Source organism: Columba livia, chromosome 3, assembly GCF_036013475.1.
Source record: "Columba livia isolate bColLiv1 breed racing homer chromosome 3, bColLiv1.pat.W.v2, whole genome shotgun sequence".
Lineage (NCBI taxonomy): Eukaryota > Metazoa > Chordata > Aves > Columbiformes > Columbidae > Columba > Columba livia.
Window position 1 is genome coordinate 74,219,498 of NC_088604.1, and position 16,128 is coordinate 74,235,625.

A 16,128-nucleotide genomic window follows, 5' to 3' on the forward strand; every position below is an offset into this window, starting at 1 on the left:
CGCAGTGGAGAATGTGTGTGCGCTCAGGGTTCTTCTAGGCTCAAAGGATCTTATGTTTCCTTATGACTGGTCTGTGCAGTTCTGTACCAAATAGGTCTGGTTAGGAACACACTTTTTTGTTAAACACTTAGGTCCTGTAATTTGTTAAACAAATCCTGTGAATGGTAAGTAAAGTAGTAAGTTAAAAAAAAAAAAAAAAAGACTGAGGTATGAGGTATGGCTGATAGTTCCATGCCATTAATATGGCTGTGGTAACAAGGATGGATTACAAAAACTATACCTGTCTCCTGTTGTTTTTTTTTTTTTTCCTTTTTAAACTAAGTGATCTGATCACACAGCACATCTGATCCAAGATTTCCTTTTAAGTGATATTTTCCCCAGCTAGAATAAAGACACTCTGAGCTCTAGACTGTTTTGACAATATGGTCCTTATTTAGAGAGTGTATCTAGCTCTTGGGGCAACTTAAAACACTTCTGTAACTGACATGGTGATTGGGTAATGACGATAACAAAGTGTTTTACTTCTTTGTTTGCTTTTTAGCATAGTAATTTTCACTGATGAAATACATTCTACGAAGCCCAGGTGTCTCTTCAGGAAAGAATGCAGCCATTGATGGTTCAGTTCAGTTGTAGATAAAAACTAACAAACTTTTAGTGTTGTCTATGGAGCAGGGATTAAAACTCTGCAAAATTACTACAGTGCTTTGTGTTCATTTCAGGAAATGCCAGATGTGTTTTTTCAGTTGGTCTTGGTTTGACGTTTTCATTACAAACACATAAATTGCAACATGACTGTCTTGGTTACTACAAATAAAAAAAAGGAGCCAGGCTATTCAATGTCCAGACTGAACCTGTGATGAAACTGCAGTGAACATCAAAAAGTGTCAATTCTTTCGCTTATGTTTCATGAAGAGTACTACATTGTCCTAATAAAAATGAGAAAGAAAACAGAAAATATAAAGCTCCAAAGCCCAATCATGTCTAGTGTACAATTTCTAGTTTTGGGCTGCTGAGGTACTAAAATTTGTTGCTGCTGTAATTTTCTCTTTTTTTCCCCTTTCTCTCTAATACGGGGTAACAGGAAAAACACATCTAACTGCCCTTGCGTGTACAATATATAACTTCTTATAAACATGTCCATAATGTCTTTTAAAGTCAATCACAGTTCTAAACTTCTTGTGTAACTTTTTCCAATAATTTATTCTTTTTAATATTTCAGAAGGCAAAATATAAGTATATACCTTGCTATTCAAAGAAGTGCTGCAAAATATTCTCTCCTAAGCCTTGAAATCAATTGCCTTGGTCAACAAAGTCCTTTTTACTTTTTGGGGAAAAATAGTCAATAAATTGAATAGTGAGTATTCAAGTACAGTAAGAGGATGGAACTTCATTAGTTTTTACTAGTGCAGTCTTCCAGCATTGTCGTGGTACTGTAGTTGAGGAGCAGTAGAGACATTGCATTGAAGTTGAGCATATAATTAAAAGGTTATTTTGGCAAACACTTGCTTTGTTCAGTGAACTGAATGTTTGCTTTTAGAGTTGAGGGGTTTTTTGCCTAAGCATGTTGTTCAGCATAAGGGAATTGAATGCTCTGTAAGCTACTTGAAAAGTCTTTTTAAAGCTTTATTAAGCACAGTGCAGGAGAGGGACTTGAAGTTTACAGGCTGAATAAACTGCAGCTGGGAACAAGGAGCAGCATGAGGGGTTGCATCCTGAGCAGGACACCCAGAGGGGCCAAAGCAGGTGTGTGTTGGGTGTCTGTGTCCTGTTTGGTGCCTCAGGAAGCTGCCTGCCTGGAGGTGCTGGGGCTTAGAGGGTGGGAGAAATGCAGCTGAGAGCAGAGGCTGAGAAGCTGTCTGCTGAGTATGGAGTGGCAGAGCAGGCTTGTGTTCATCTTTCCTAATGCCTGAGGACCACTGTGACCAGCCTGTGTAAATAGGAGAGAGTCAGTGGAAGAGGGTGAACAGCAAGGGCATAGATAGCCCTTGAGACCAGTAGATCACACAGTGGTGATGGTGACCAGCCACAAGCCACAGTCCTTAGCACTAGATGGAACAACTACCACAGCATACTGGAGACCTCAACCCAAACATAACCCTGGGGAGGATGTGGCTGCCCAGATGCAGGCTGCAGGCTGTGCCTGGAGCTTCTCTGAGGTTGAGGGTGACAGTAGCCTCACCTGCAGGAGCTGTGCTCTGGTCAGGTCACTGAGCTGCCAGGTGAAGCAGGCTGTGTGGCATCAGGAATGCCAGCAGAAAGGCAAAGGTACTTTGTGGTTATTGTAAAAGCAAGAACCCAAATCCCCCATTGCGTGGAAGGAGAGGAAGGCCAGAGGCAATGTTTAACCGGGGAAGGGCTAGGATTCCCATGGAGGAAAAAGTAAGTTTGGGGTTTTTTTTCTTCTCCAGCTGCAGATGCTTACTGAGAGATCTGTAGAGCCCTGACAACAAGAAAGGGAGTGAGTTTGTTTGGGGGATGCATCTAATCATGCTGTTGAAGGCATGGAGGTGGAGAGGAAGTGACAGGTAACAGTAATCAGGGACTTCCTTCTTCAAAGGGATGAAGGTGCCTGCTTGCCCATCATATTTGTTTGTTCCTTGCCTGAACCCATCTCTAGTATGTTGCTGGTGTCATGGGCAGGGCTTTGTTTTTCTGTATGGCAATAGGACGCTCTTTGAGGAATGAGGCCTGCTAGGAAAAGACAGAATGCACCTGATGAAGATTGTCTTTGCTGACAGGGTTGCTAACCTTGTGAAGAGTTTAAACTCAGTTTGTTTGGTGTGGAACCACATGTCCTGCTGTTCCCACGGTGGAGACCAAAGCTTGTGGGTATCTGGGAGCTGAAGGGAGCACACACAAGAGAAGGAGGGAGGGACATCCCTCTGCAAGAAATCAGTGTGACTGGGATCAGCTGAGGTTCTTTTACTCAAACAAATGTGCAACAGAGTAACCAAGAGAAAGAGGAAGTCTGTGCAGTCACAAAGCTGTGACATTGCTGGGATGACAGGAACATGGTAGAATAGCTTGCATTCCTGGAGTGCTGTGGTGGATGGACATGGGCTTAACAAGCAGGCATGGAAGAAAAATGGAGGGCTGGAGGTCCACAGAGGAGTACTCTGAATGTGCAGAGTGTAAATAGAAAAGAAAAAGCCCTGATGACAGGTCTGCCAAGAGTTTGTCATCATGGCTAGAGGAGAGGCCAACAAAGAGGATATTGTGGTAGGCACCTGTAATGGACCTCTAGATCAAGAAAAGGAAGAGAATGAAGCCTTCCTTAAACAATTTGAAGAAGTCTCCTGGTTGCATGCTGTGGTTTACATGGGGATTTTTAACCACTTCTGTTTTGCAGGAAGAGCAACATGGCAGAACACAAGCTGGGAGACTTAGTGTGTCAGGGATCATCTCTTACTTGGGTGCTGGTCAGGAAAAGGGGGATGGTTACTTTAGACCTGTTATCCAGGAGTAATGAAGAAGTAAGTGCTCAGATGCAATAGTCAATGGCAACCCTGGCTACAATGACCATGAGATGACAGAGTTAAAATCCGTGAGGGCAGAGAGGAAGACAAATAGCAGAGTAATAGTCATGAACTTCAGGAAAGTGAACCTCTTATCTTGTTCAGGGTTCTGTTTGGCAGGAGCCCATGGGAAGCTGCTCTGAGATGTACAATGGCCAGAGCTGGTTGTCTTTCAAAAGGGTTCCTTCCACTATGTGAAACAATGCATTGGCATAGCAGGAGGACTGACTGGCTGACTGAGAAACTACCGGCTGAGCTCAAATGTGGAAAACTGTATGGTTGGCAGATGTGTGAGTGGGCTACTAGGGATGACTATGGAACTGCACAGGTGTGCAGGAATGGTACAAGGGACATCAAAAGCTGACTGGAGCTGAAACTAGCAAGGGATGTAAAGGGAGTAAGAAAGTTTTCTGCAATTGGGACATCAGTAAAAGGAAGATGAAAGAAAATATGGACCTGCTGCTGAATGGAGTGGGTGACCAGGTGATGAATGTAAAGAAAACAGACTTGTACTGTTCCTTCTTCATCTCTGTCTTTACTGGCAGTGTCTGCTCTCAAGCCTCTTTGAAAGGTCATTGTGATCAAGGGACATTCCTGATGACTTGAAAATGGAAAATGCTACATCAACCTTTTAAAAAGGTGAGAAAGAGGATCCTGCAAGCTACAGACCAGTCAGCCTTGCCTCAGTCCCTGGGACATCTAATGCAAATCCTTGTGGTAGCCGCTTCTAAGTGCGTGAAAGAAAATAAAGTGAGTGAGAACAGCCAACATGGGTTTATGAAGGGCAAATTCTGCCTCATCAATGTGATCACCTTCTGTCATGAAGTAATTGGCTTTGCAGGCAATAGTGGTTGTCATTTTCTTTGGCTTTGGCCAAAGTCTCCCAAAGCATCTATGTAGCCAAATTGTGGACAGATGAGCTAGGTAAAAAGCAGTTTTGCGGAAAAAGGCCTGGGGACAGCTCTGAAGGGTGAAAGCTTTTAAGAGTTCAGTCAGCCTGCTGGCTGTGCTCATGTAGCCAACAGGGAAGCAGTTCTTTCCCTAATATCCACTTCTCTGCGAGGCCTGGAGCACTGTGTACATTTTGGGCTCCGTTGGTACAAGAGATGCCAATGAAGTCCAGTGGAGGAGTTAGAGGAGGGTGATGGGGCTGGAGCAAGTGACCTATGAAGAGCTGGGGCTGTTCTGCCTGTAGAGGAGAAGGTAAAAGTGTGTGGTGAAGCTGTGGTCTTCCACACTTATGGGTGGGTGTACAGGGAGAAGACTTGGACTCTTCCTGGGAGTGCCCACTAAAAGGACAACAGTCAAATAGCATCAAGAGAAATTCCAGCTTCATATGTCAAATAAAAACAAAAAACAAATAAACAAAAAAACACAAAACAAAAAGGAGAGGTTGGCAATTCTCCATGCCTGGAAATTTTCAAAACTCAAATGGACAGACACAGAGCAATGTGATATAGCTTTGAAGTTAGATCTGCTTTGAGCAGGAGGGTGGACCTCCCGAGAGTCCTTTCCACCTAAATTATTCCAGGATTCTACTGCATTGGGCCTTTATATGCAAGATCAGTTATTATGAGGACAGATAGACTCAGTCTGGCTGTCTGTGCATGCAAACTAGCTTGTTTGCATGTCGAAACAGTTTTGCCATGTTTTATTGGTGAAGATGCTCATGTACATGCAAACTGTGCTACAGAGAAAGGCCAGCATTTGCGAATTTGTTTAACATTGACCCCACTATGGAGTTTTAAACCCTATGTCCTTGAAGGAATCTCTTAAAAAATATGAACTTAGAACGTAAGTGGATAGAACACTGTGTGAGTAACTGCAGCTCATCCTTACCCTTGGATCTAACTGTGTTTAAAAACAAGTCATAAGGTTTCTAAAAGTTGTTTTTCAGTTTCTTAGCAGCTTTGTTGTTTCAATTGCTCTATGCTTTGGGGAAACCACAGCAAATATGAGATACTAAAATCAGGTCATTCACACAGTTCCCCTGCAAAGGTATCGCATACATCTTCATAGCAAGAAAGGTGCTTCAGCTTTTTCTTTACTCTGAAATGGAAACACTTCCACCTCATACTCACAGTGTGGTCCGTTTTGGCTGGCAGATGTCCTTCAGGGCACAATGCAAGGTGCACTATTGGGACAGGGATGGCATGTGGCAGAGCAGCATTTCCAGTTACATTTTTATCTTGGGTGATTGTGGCAGAAATACTTGTAAACTCATGTTCATGTTATGTTTTAGGCATATAATTCTGGTGGTTTTCGTTAGGTTATGTGATTGTCTGTCTCCACAAATGGAAAGGAGGATGGGGAATAAGGTAACTCCGGTAGCTCTGATGCTGCAGCTCCGGTCCTGAGGCTCATGGCTGTGAGGCTCTGCGCGCCACAGCCATGCAGACACGAGCCCCTGAGAAGATACCTGCAGCTGCACTGGGTCTCCTGCCTGGGGAGTGCAGCCCTCCCAGGAGGTGAAACGTGGCTGGGAAATGCTGAACAAGGAGAAGGGGTGGTACGGTGAGGGGGTCCCAATATGCAGCTGGAGCCCCCAAAGCCCCCTGCCCTGTCTCTTCCCTGGACTGTCGCAAGAGAGAAGACAGCCCACGGTCACCCAGGCAAGTCCCCAGGACACCTTATGTGTTGAGGCACCTACAGAGGCATGGACTCACGGTGGGATGCCAGTGAGGACCATTTGGGAGTGGAGAAGTCCTGTTATGGGATATTTAGGGCCAGGACCAAAAGGGAAATAAGGGAGGAATCACAGTGGTTTGATGGAGCAAGTGTGGGCCAACAGAGGGAAAAGGGGTATAAGGGGCAGGTCGTGTGCAAACAGGCTGCAGGGCAGCAGCTTATCTGGCCGTGCCTGTCCTTGCCCAGCACCGTCTGTCCTGCCTCCACCCTGAGCACTGCTTCCAACCCTTTCTAAACACGAATAAAGGTGCTTAAAACAGTCTAAATGATTGTGGGTTATGGATGAATTAGGGGTGAATTTAGGCAAAATCTTGAAGCATGCATTTCCTTAAAATCAATGTAGTATTTTCCTACCTAAGGAGAGTTTTACAGAGCTGGGTTTTAACCTAAATTTTGTTTGCCAACCTTTTTGAGAAAAGGTAGCCTTATAGTGCTAAATGTTTCAAATGAGTGGTTGACATTTTGGCCGATGTTTCTTCATCTCCTTTCAACTGCAAAGTAGGAGGGCTGTGCTCCATTTATTAAAAGGAAACTGATAAAACTGAAAGATAAGTAGTTAAAAAAAATTCCAAGCAAACCAAGAGGGGATTACAAAATATTAGTTTTATTTTTCAAAGACTAAAGGGACCTTGGAGATGAGAATTATGTACACTTAATAGTCTAACACACATTAATAGGTGAAATATGAAATTTAGATGTATTCTTTAAAGAATGAGTTATAGATTTAAGTAATGGATGCTGCCATAAGAAAGCAAGCCCTGCCTCCTGCCTCAGCTATTGTAAAATGTGGTGCTGCCGAACTGGTGTTCCTCCATTACACTTAATAGATTAAGTTAATTAAACCTTAAGTGAAATTTTAAATTAGGCACTTAAATCAGAAACTGTTTAATGAAACTATGAGAAAGTCTGAATTTAGAGCAGGTTTTTGCACTGCAGGTCACTTTAAGGAGTGGTTACAGATGTGGGAAGGTGAGGACATTGGAAATCTGGTGTTCCCAGAGAGAAATAAGATAAATTCTTGTTGACTTCTTCTATGAAAGAGAAAATAAAATTTGTTAATATTAATACTTTCTTTTCCCTTAGTTTCATGTGCTAATTTGATGCTACTTAATTTGAAGGAGTTGAAGGTACCAGTCAAAAAAATGAATGTGTTGGAGCCATAGGTCTTGTCTAACCTGAGAAGGTAAGGTAGAATAAACCAGTCTGATGTTAACACACAGTAAATTTTATGCACTGTTTCCTTGCATGGATGCCCAATTTGCATTAAATATCAACATAAATTAAGCCAAACTGTGGAAAGATGCAAAGGATTTCAGAGAGGTACTGAAAATATGAGCAGAAATGAATGCCAAGTACCACTTTGAAATAATCCAGAGCCATCCAGTTTATACAAAAAAAAAGAAATCAAGCACATACCCATGAGCTGAAAGTAGCCCAAAGAACAGTGAAGCTGAGAAGGCAATGGGTGGTAGCAGAGAGCAAGATATGCAAAAGTGATTGAAATGGTGAGAGTGTCCTCAGTCAGCATGAGAGCCGCGGCTTGGCGCAGCAAACTGCCTTCTTGTTGCCAAAGGGGTGGCTGAAGCTGTGCTCCCTTCCCTGGGCTGGGTCGCCATGCTCTGTGTAGTGAAGCAGATACTGGCTTGGGCAACTTAGAGCAGGGAGCGGCAGATATGGGGATTAATTTGAGTTAAAAATTGAAAAGTCTGAAGAAATAGCAGCAGCACGTTAGAGATTAACTGTGAGGAGCACTCTGGTTTCGAAGCAGAAAGTCAGAATCCCATTTGTAAAAAAAAAAAGAAGGGGACTTTCACTTTGGCTGTGGCCTGGTTTTGTAGGGGACTTGTTAGAAAAAATACATTTTGGGACAAGATGAAGAATTACATGAATTAGCAGCTCATGCAGACTATGTGATCTCATAGCTCTGACCTGCTGGTTTTTGTGTAACAGAAATACGTACAACCCAGCAGCTCTAGCGGTGCACAAAGCAGGCATGGCTTATTTGCAGTGCAAACCATGGAAGGAGTTGTTCTGCCTATGAAACACACCATTTCTAGGGGTAGCTCCACAAAGGTTACTTCCTCCCGTCTCCCTTGTTAGTGGTTGGAGCCGGACCGCAGAGCTCCTCTGCCCGTGCTGCAGCACGTTCACCAACACAGGCAGCAACAGCCCCAGCCCACCTTGGCCTTTGGCTCTACCAAGCAGCTCAGGTTTGGGTGCAATATAGAAGGAGGTGCCTGAGAGAGAGGGGGCTGATCGTCTCTTTCTATGTCTTCCTTTGTCCCTTTGCTGAAGAGAAGCATTTAAGATTCGGTTCAGGCTTAAGGCTGTGTGGAAGCCAGAAAGCATACAAGTTACAGAGCCGTGAACCTCATACAAGACTCAGTACGCAGCATTGACCATTCCTTCTCCTTCACTGCTCAGGTTTTGTACCAAAGGATTGAATCTCTGCAGTACAGCCACAAACCTGAAAGAAAAATGGGGTCACAAATATAGGCCAATTACCCATGCATCACGGAACAGGAAATCTTGCAGAACAGCCTTTTTCTTTTTCGTTTGCTCGTCTCCCAATGTGGTTTGCTCTGTGGTCTTTGAATTTTTTTAAAAAAGGATGCATCCTGACTCATGCTGTTGTATTGCAATGCTCTTACTGATCACCAAGGATCTGTTTGTCATGGGAAGCAGACTGAAGACTGTCCAGTTGCATGGTCCTTTGTAATAAACAGCATTTATAAATTTTCTTGTCACTACCGTGCTTTGCTCAGGTTGACTGCTTTTTTCCTGCACAATAGAGCTGAATTCTGCTAAGGAGTCATTCCATTGCTGCTGGTCCTCCCTGTGCTGCCTTGAGGGGTTGGGAAAGTGAAATGAAACAAACTTTCAACAGGTAGGAACATAAAAGAGATCATCCAGACCAAGCAAACTTAATCCATTGGAGCTTATTTTCTCCCTCCTTGGTTCCAACAGTACAGGAGTCCAGAAGCTGAGCTGTGATAAGCCAACCACATAGCTAAAGGCAGAGTCCTTCCTTGAGTAACAGCTGCCCCTCTTCCCCCTTGGCTTTTGTTTTTAACCTGATGCTGAGGGTTTTGATTGCGGCGTGACAATAAAACCATGGCAGATGTATTGTTAACCTCCTCTCCCCGACCCTTTGCCCTTCGGCCCCTCCCTCTCCCCCCTTCCCACTCAGGACAGGCAATTGGGAGGGAAAGAAGGACTGAGAGAAGAGAGTTGGAGAAATTAAAAATGTCTTACTAATGCTATTAATAAGAATAGAGAAAATAACACAAAATATACAAAACCAATCTTGAAAGTCTCAGCAACTGCAGAGCCGGCACCCGAAGTCCTGGATTGGATTCTGCAGCCAACCGGAGCTGGATTCAGTCTGTCACTAGGCCTCAGTTCGCAGGGACGACTAGCAAGGTCCTCTCCTAATGTTCGCCATAAGCAAAAGGGAAAGGGGCGTGATCCTCGTGATCTCCCGCTTTTATATGAAGTATTCACGTGAATGGGATGTTATAATCAGTTGGTCAGTTTCTTGGTCACCTGTTTCTTGTTGCCCCTGTTGCGAGATGTCCATCCATGCTTATCAATAAGTTTGCATTCCATTGCTATGTTTACCAAAACATGCATCTGGTTCTCCAGGAAAATGCAGCTAATATGAAAGTTTTAGCTGACAGGCAAATTCACTAAAAGAGAAACTTGTTTTTAACAAAACCAGGACACCTGAGAGTTTGATCTAAAACCACAGTAGTCTGTTGTTTGCTACCAGCTAGGGGCACACAGTTATTTGGAATGATTGTTAGCAAGCTAAATTCATTAGTTTAACAAGTATGATATTTCATAGAATTTAATGCTCCAGCTCAAAGATGCAGCACTGCAGAAAAATCTCACACAGTGGAGAATTTCCCAGGGAAACGGGAAGTTTTGCCACTTAACGTATTGCCCATCAGCATGAGGAGCTGACGGTACTGTCCCCACCATGCATTCTGGCTGGAAATGGGCAGTGCCTGCACTGTGGACAAGGCTGCACAAGGGGAGGGGAATTCAATAGTGCATTGTTGAACCTACCTAAGTGGATAAGTGCAGAGACACTGACATCATCTATGGCCTTGTGTTAACCTCTATCTGCAGAAAACTGCATGTTTAAATAAAATTACACAAGCACAAATTTGTATCTAGTCTCAGGCACAGAAAGGAGGGATGAAGGACAGTGGAGGATGCTCTGCTGTATGTTTGGAGACTGAACAGTCAGTGGTGAGGCAGTGTGGGACCAGTGCTGAGGTCCTGGTAGAGCATGGTGAGGTACGCTCGAGCTGCATGATGCGGAGCCTTCCTCCCTCTCAGACCAGTTCAATGGTGCTAGCAAGAGGTTGGGGTATTCTTCCTTCATGTTAGTATGATGTGTTGTGAGAAGGTAAAAACCGCTATTCTCAGTAATGCTCTCTACATTCATAAGTCCTGAGGCCTGACAGACTGGGAACTCAGCCACACTAGCCACACCACAGGTAGCCACAAGGTGGTGGCTTAAAAAGTCCCTTAACCAATTGTTTCAAGTTCCATCCCTTTGTACATGGTCTGTTTCCTCTTTGCTTTGATTCTAACTTTCCCCACCTTCTTTGCTGCCTTTATTCCCCTGTGTCTCCTACTGGATCCTTCTCCCCCTGTTGCTGTGCCTGCATTGCCCTGCTCCTCCCATCTCCCAGTTGCACTTGGTTTCTGCAGAGTGACACCACAAACCCGACTGACACAGCTGTGCTCCCTCCAGCCACCTCTGCTCCCAGCACCAGGAGAAATCACTTTCATCTGAACAGGGTTGGGGGAAGGGCCATCTAGACCTTATGGCACCAACATGCATCTCCCAAGGTATGTTCACCGGTCTGCCACAGGCTTTACAGATGACTCTGGCTAAGCTGCTTAAAGTTTCTGTGTGCCTAGTCCTCAACTGTAAAATGTGTCTGCTGCAAGCTGGTGGTTTGTCAGACTGTGCAGCTCGTGAAGTTGGTTACCTCCCTGAGTACCACTAGTGCCTGTGTGGATCTCATCCCATGCTGGTCCAGTCACTCTCTTCCTCTCCAACCAGGGACAGTGGCCTGTCATTACAGCTCAACAACTCTGCTGAAAGATGGGAGGATTTGCAGCTGGCCCACTGTTTCAGTATGGGATAGTTCCGAGGAGACAGCAACGCTGTTGCTCAGGAGGAAATAAAACCCACCCAGTGGTGACCCTAGCCTTTAGAGCAATTTGGAGATGGGAAAGTGAGAGATAACAGGCTCTGCTCTGGATGGGAGTAAAGAAAGTTCAACATACTTCTCTATGTGGGTGGAATCACTGACTAATGTATCTACTGGTCTTTTCAGGGTCCTGGAAGAAAACTCTTGAATTACATTAAACTCAAGCAGAAGATTTGATTTCCCCCTAAGAACACTATGTGGTTCCAGAAGAGTTCAACAGTGGAGACTTCCACATTTGGTAGTACACTAAAGCTGTTGTGGGGTAGAAGGACATGAAGGAACTGGGCAGACTGAGAGCTTAAACCTTCAGGAGGGTCTGCTAGGCAGCACTGGGCACCCCGTAGATCAGAAGTCCTAGTAACAGGGGCTGTGCTTCAAACTCTAATTTGAAGTTCCAAGCATGTGAGTAGGATGGGGACAGAAGAGATCCACCTTGAGAGAGCTGGCTGACAGCTGTCTCAGGAAGAGGCTGCTGTCTGCAAGAGCTCCAAAGCCTCAGTGTGAGTTGGATGCTAATGTACTCTAACACAGACTGAAAACCGCTCTGGGCCTTGCAAGAGAGCAGAAAGAGATAAAAGACATTTAACATAGGATGTTACCACCTCAGATATAACAAGATAAAGTTGGAGACAGAGAGAAATCTCTGCATTTATGAAACAAGAAACAGGTCTGATTCTAGTCTTTTCCAATGATTAGAATAATGATATTTCAATTTAATCAAAAATCATTGGAAGCCCTCTCTAAAACAAAGCAGCCGTAGCATACAGTTTCTAGCAAACTGAACTCTCTCAAAGCTTGCTTCTTCTTTATTCAAACAGCAGCTTTTTATTTAACTTTTGATCAGAGGGGAGCTTTTAAGAATAAAACCTTTTGCTGCCCTCAGTGAGGGGGCATCTCCCACAGTAGGAGCTCAAAATAACATTCAATCACAAATCTCTTGTTGTTTCTAAAAATCTTTCGGTCTCATGTTCTGTCCTGCCTTTTACAGTCCTTGTTGCACTCAGCTGTGACAGAAAAGGAAAATTAGTGTAAACAAAAGTTGCACCAAAGTCGTAAGAAAACCTTCAGGGAGAACTGAAAAAATACTGGCTTTTCCCACACACCTTTTGTTGTAGGCTGGAATGGCCTCACACTTAACCTCCATTTCACTTAACCAGGCAGGATCTACATTATGTGCTTGAGGGCTTCTCTCCAGCCTCCCCCTTCACAGGTAGGTGGGCACATCTGGGTGGAGGGGTCAGTTCTGAAGTTCAGCCTTTCCCTTACTTACCACTATCTTGCACCAAGAAGTGCCTACCTGAGTACTGAAACCTCACAGCTAGCTCAAATGATGAGGAACCTGCAAGGAGATAAATGACTGTTGCAATACCGTACCATAACAGGAATTTGGTTTTTGAGTCATTCATCCCGACATTGGTTCCACTTCTGTAGAGCTGAGGGAACTTCTGAATTCTGAAGTGTTGCTCACAGTTATCACACAGTAATATCTCAGTAACAGTGGACACAAATCTAGTAATTATGATGTAACTCCTTGCATAGTTACTCTTCAGTGATACTAGTAAGTGAGGTACTACAGTGCAAGCTCTTTTGTTGTATTTTTTGGCTTAAATTTTTTAAGTGGCTCCACATTATCACTTCAGGACTTCCAGGAACTTTCTGTCTGAGCTCAGCTGGTAGGAGTCCCTCCCTTTTTCCAGCCCAACTGAGGTGTGGTGTTTAGCACATAAAATTACTTGGAAAATTGCAGCAAAAATCCTGTATTAGAGGATGCTACTTGCCTGCTTTAGCACCACTGAAGCACCAACAGCAAGGATTCTTTGACAAGGTTGCAAGCCAGCCTCTGCTAGAGGTGGTGTGGATTGGGCTGGTCGGACAGATCTGGCATGTCTGAAAAAGAACAAACCCCTCTAGTCCTGCAGCCTACGTTTGCTGTGGGAAGTGGCATGACAACCTTCTCTTTCTCAGCCATGTAGACTGAGTCCTAGAAGTGTCCTCCCCACTTGTGATGGGAGTAGTGATGACAGGTAAGCAGGCTTTCCCTCCATCTTCACAAAAGAGAGTAGGTAAAGCTTGCATCATGTAACACCTGTATATGTCAAAATGGAAAGAGCAAAACAGCCCCCTGTACATACCCTGGATAACAGTAGGTTGCTGTGTGAATTTGAACATGAGGAATATACCCCACTGTGAGGCTGGGTGATAAAGAGACCTGGCTTGGCAGTGAATGTCAGTCTTGAAGTTAATGTAACAGAAATCTCTGCTTGTTGGACAGGGAGAAGGGGGCTCCTGAAGGATGAGATGCTCTGTGTGCCAGCCCCAGCAGGGCAACCCAGACATGATCAGCAAACACAACACATTGTGTCCTTCCAGGAAGATGTCATTGTCCTGCCAGAACCAGGACAGGATGAGGCTTAGGGGATCCTTTCCAGACTGCACATATCATTGTGGGTTTGTGTAGACAAACCTCACCTGTGTGGATGAGACCTTCCCTCTTAGTTGCAGGTGGAAAGGACAGTTCATGCCAAGGACAACCTTTTTTTCCACATGCAGAAGGAGAGGAGGCAAGATGGACCTAAATCTACTTAGGATCAAGGTCTGGGATCTTTCCACTGGCTTTCACCCAATCCCTGAATGAGTTGATTCCATTTACTAAACAAGGGGGAAATTCCTCACTTGAAAAAAAAAAAAAAAAAAAGATAAAACAAGTCAACAAAGAAAGGAATAACATTTTTCTGTTGTTTCAGCAGGCTAAGCCAGTCACCTGGAGAGAGAGATGGGTTCCAGAGCCCAGGAGAACGGGCGCAATGGCTGCTGATGACAGCTGACACGTTGGCTAAACTGTTTCTTGAAACCTGGCTGAAAAACACCTTTGGGACTATTCATACATTTAGAAGTCATTTAGAGGTCAAAATGCTTCGCTAGACTGAGGTCCTCCCTGATTCAGAAGGGGCTGAAGAGTCAGTGCTGCAGCGTTCAATAAAATGCCATGGTTAGCAGTGGGCGTGTTGACCCCATGCCTCCACTTTACACTCATGTTGAGAAGTCAAAGAACAGATTACACAAATTTCATGTAAACAACATTTGAGAAACAGATTACAGTTTTGGATTCTGGTTTTTTTTTGTATTTGATATTAAATGGTGGCCTGCTAATGGTTCTTGTGATGTGTGCCTCGAGTTAGAGCACTTAGTCCTGGCACCGAGGACAGAACAGGAAGCAGATACGCTTGAGATGAACAAACAAAAGGTGCAGAGGAGCAGCACCTCCACCTTGATGACTGCTAGCAGGTGGAAGGAAATGACTGGTTGGGCCAGGTCCCATTTCAGCATTTCAGCTAGCAATGGTCAGAGGTGTTAGAGGAGAAACCGAGCTTCGAAATAGGAAGAGGAATATTGTGTCTGTAAAGTAACAGAAGAACAAGACTGCTGGCCCAAATATTCCCAGCTGAGGTGTGATCCTGACTCCAAACATAGATTGTTGATGTCAATTGAATGTGGCCAGAAAGAATGCTTTGAGGTGGGGAGAAAGAAGCATAACTGTCAGATGGTCCTCTCTGAAAGGAGGGACTATGCTGGGGCATGTTAATATCAGTTCCTACCTGTCCTTCTTTGTAGAAGGAAGCAGATGGAGTCAAGACTGCTTTGTGTGAGGCCACAGAGAGCAGCTATGGGCAGCAGCTGCAGATCCTGGTGAAGATCTTCCTGCTGGTGCCTAGGTGGTGATTCCTGGGTTAGGCACTAAACTGGGGATGAGTGACAGACCAGTGCAAATTCAGATGTCTGCTAAGCCTGGTCAACAAAACAGGAGGAAGTTGTGAAGCAGAAAGTGGTTAATATTAGCACACTTTCCCAAATCTTAGAGGTGGAGGCAACCACAGCATCCTGGGGAGGAGGGAGCATGAGCAGCTATCAGTCACCAGGTTTCTCAAGTGTATCATCACAGACATCTATGCTTTTTCCCTTCAGTAAATAATGTGCCTGTGCTGCACAACACAATAACATGAGGAAATGGGTGAGGTGCCTGGACAGGCATCAAAACCAGAGTAACTTGGAACAAGATAAATAGATCCTTTGGGGCTGTATTGCATCTGGCACCTGAGCTATCTGGCATAGCTTTGTACCAGGCAAGGAATATACACTGAGAGAGCTGTTAAAAAGTCTTGGACTTGCTGCAGGTGGAGAAGTTTCCTTGCCAAAATCAGGAGCCATAACCAAGTTTTCAGTTTTCTAGCTCTAAATTCAAATCAATGCCAAAATGGCTACATAGCTGAATCCAGACAGTGCCACCTGGCAGGAGAGTTGTACCTGGGTACCTGGGCTAATAACTTACTGTTCTTCACTACCCAGTCTGTTTGCACTACGGTATCAATTCAGTAGATTTAGCTGTGCCAGGTGGTTCTCTAACATTCCTGCCCCACAGCATTCTCAGGTGCCTGTCTGAGTGTGGGTGGATTATATTTATGGAAACAAACTCATCACCTCTCAGGAACAAGATGTAAGAAATGCTTGCATTCTCTGTGCAGCACAGAATTAATCAATAGCAGTTGCCAACTTGCTGCTCCTGTGAGGAAATGATCAGTAATGTGCCTCCTGTTACTTATTTAGTTTCTTTTTTTTTTTTTTCTTTTATTTTTTACCACCTCAGTAATCACAGTGGAAAAATCAATTTTGTCAAAGCACTAACCACCAGTAAG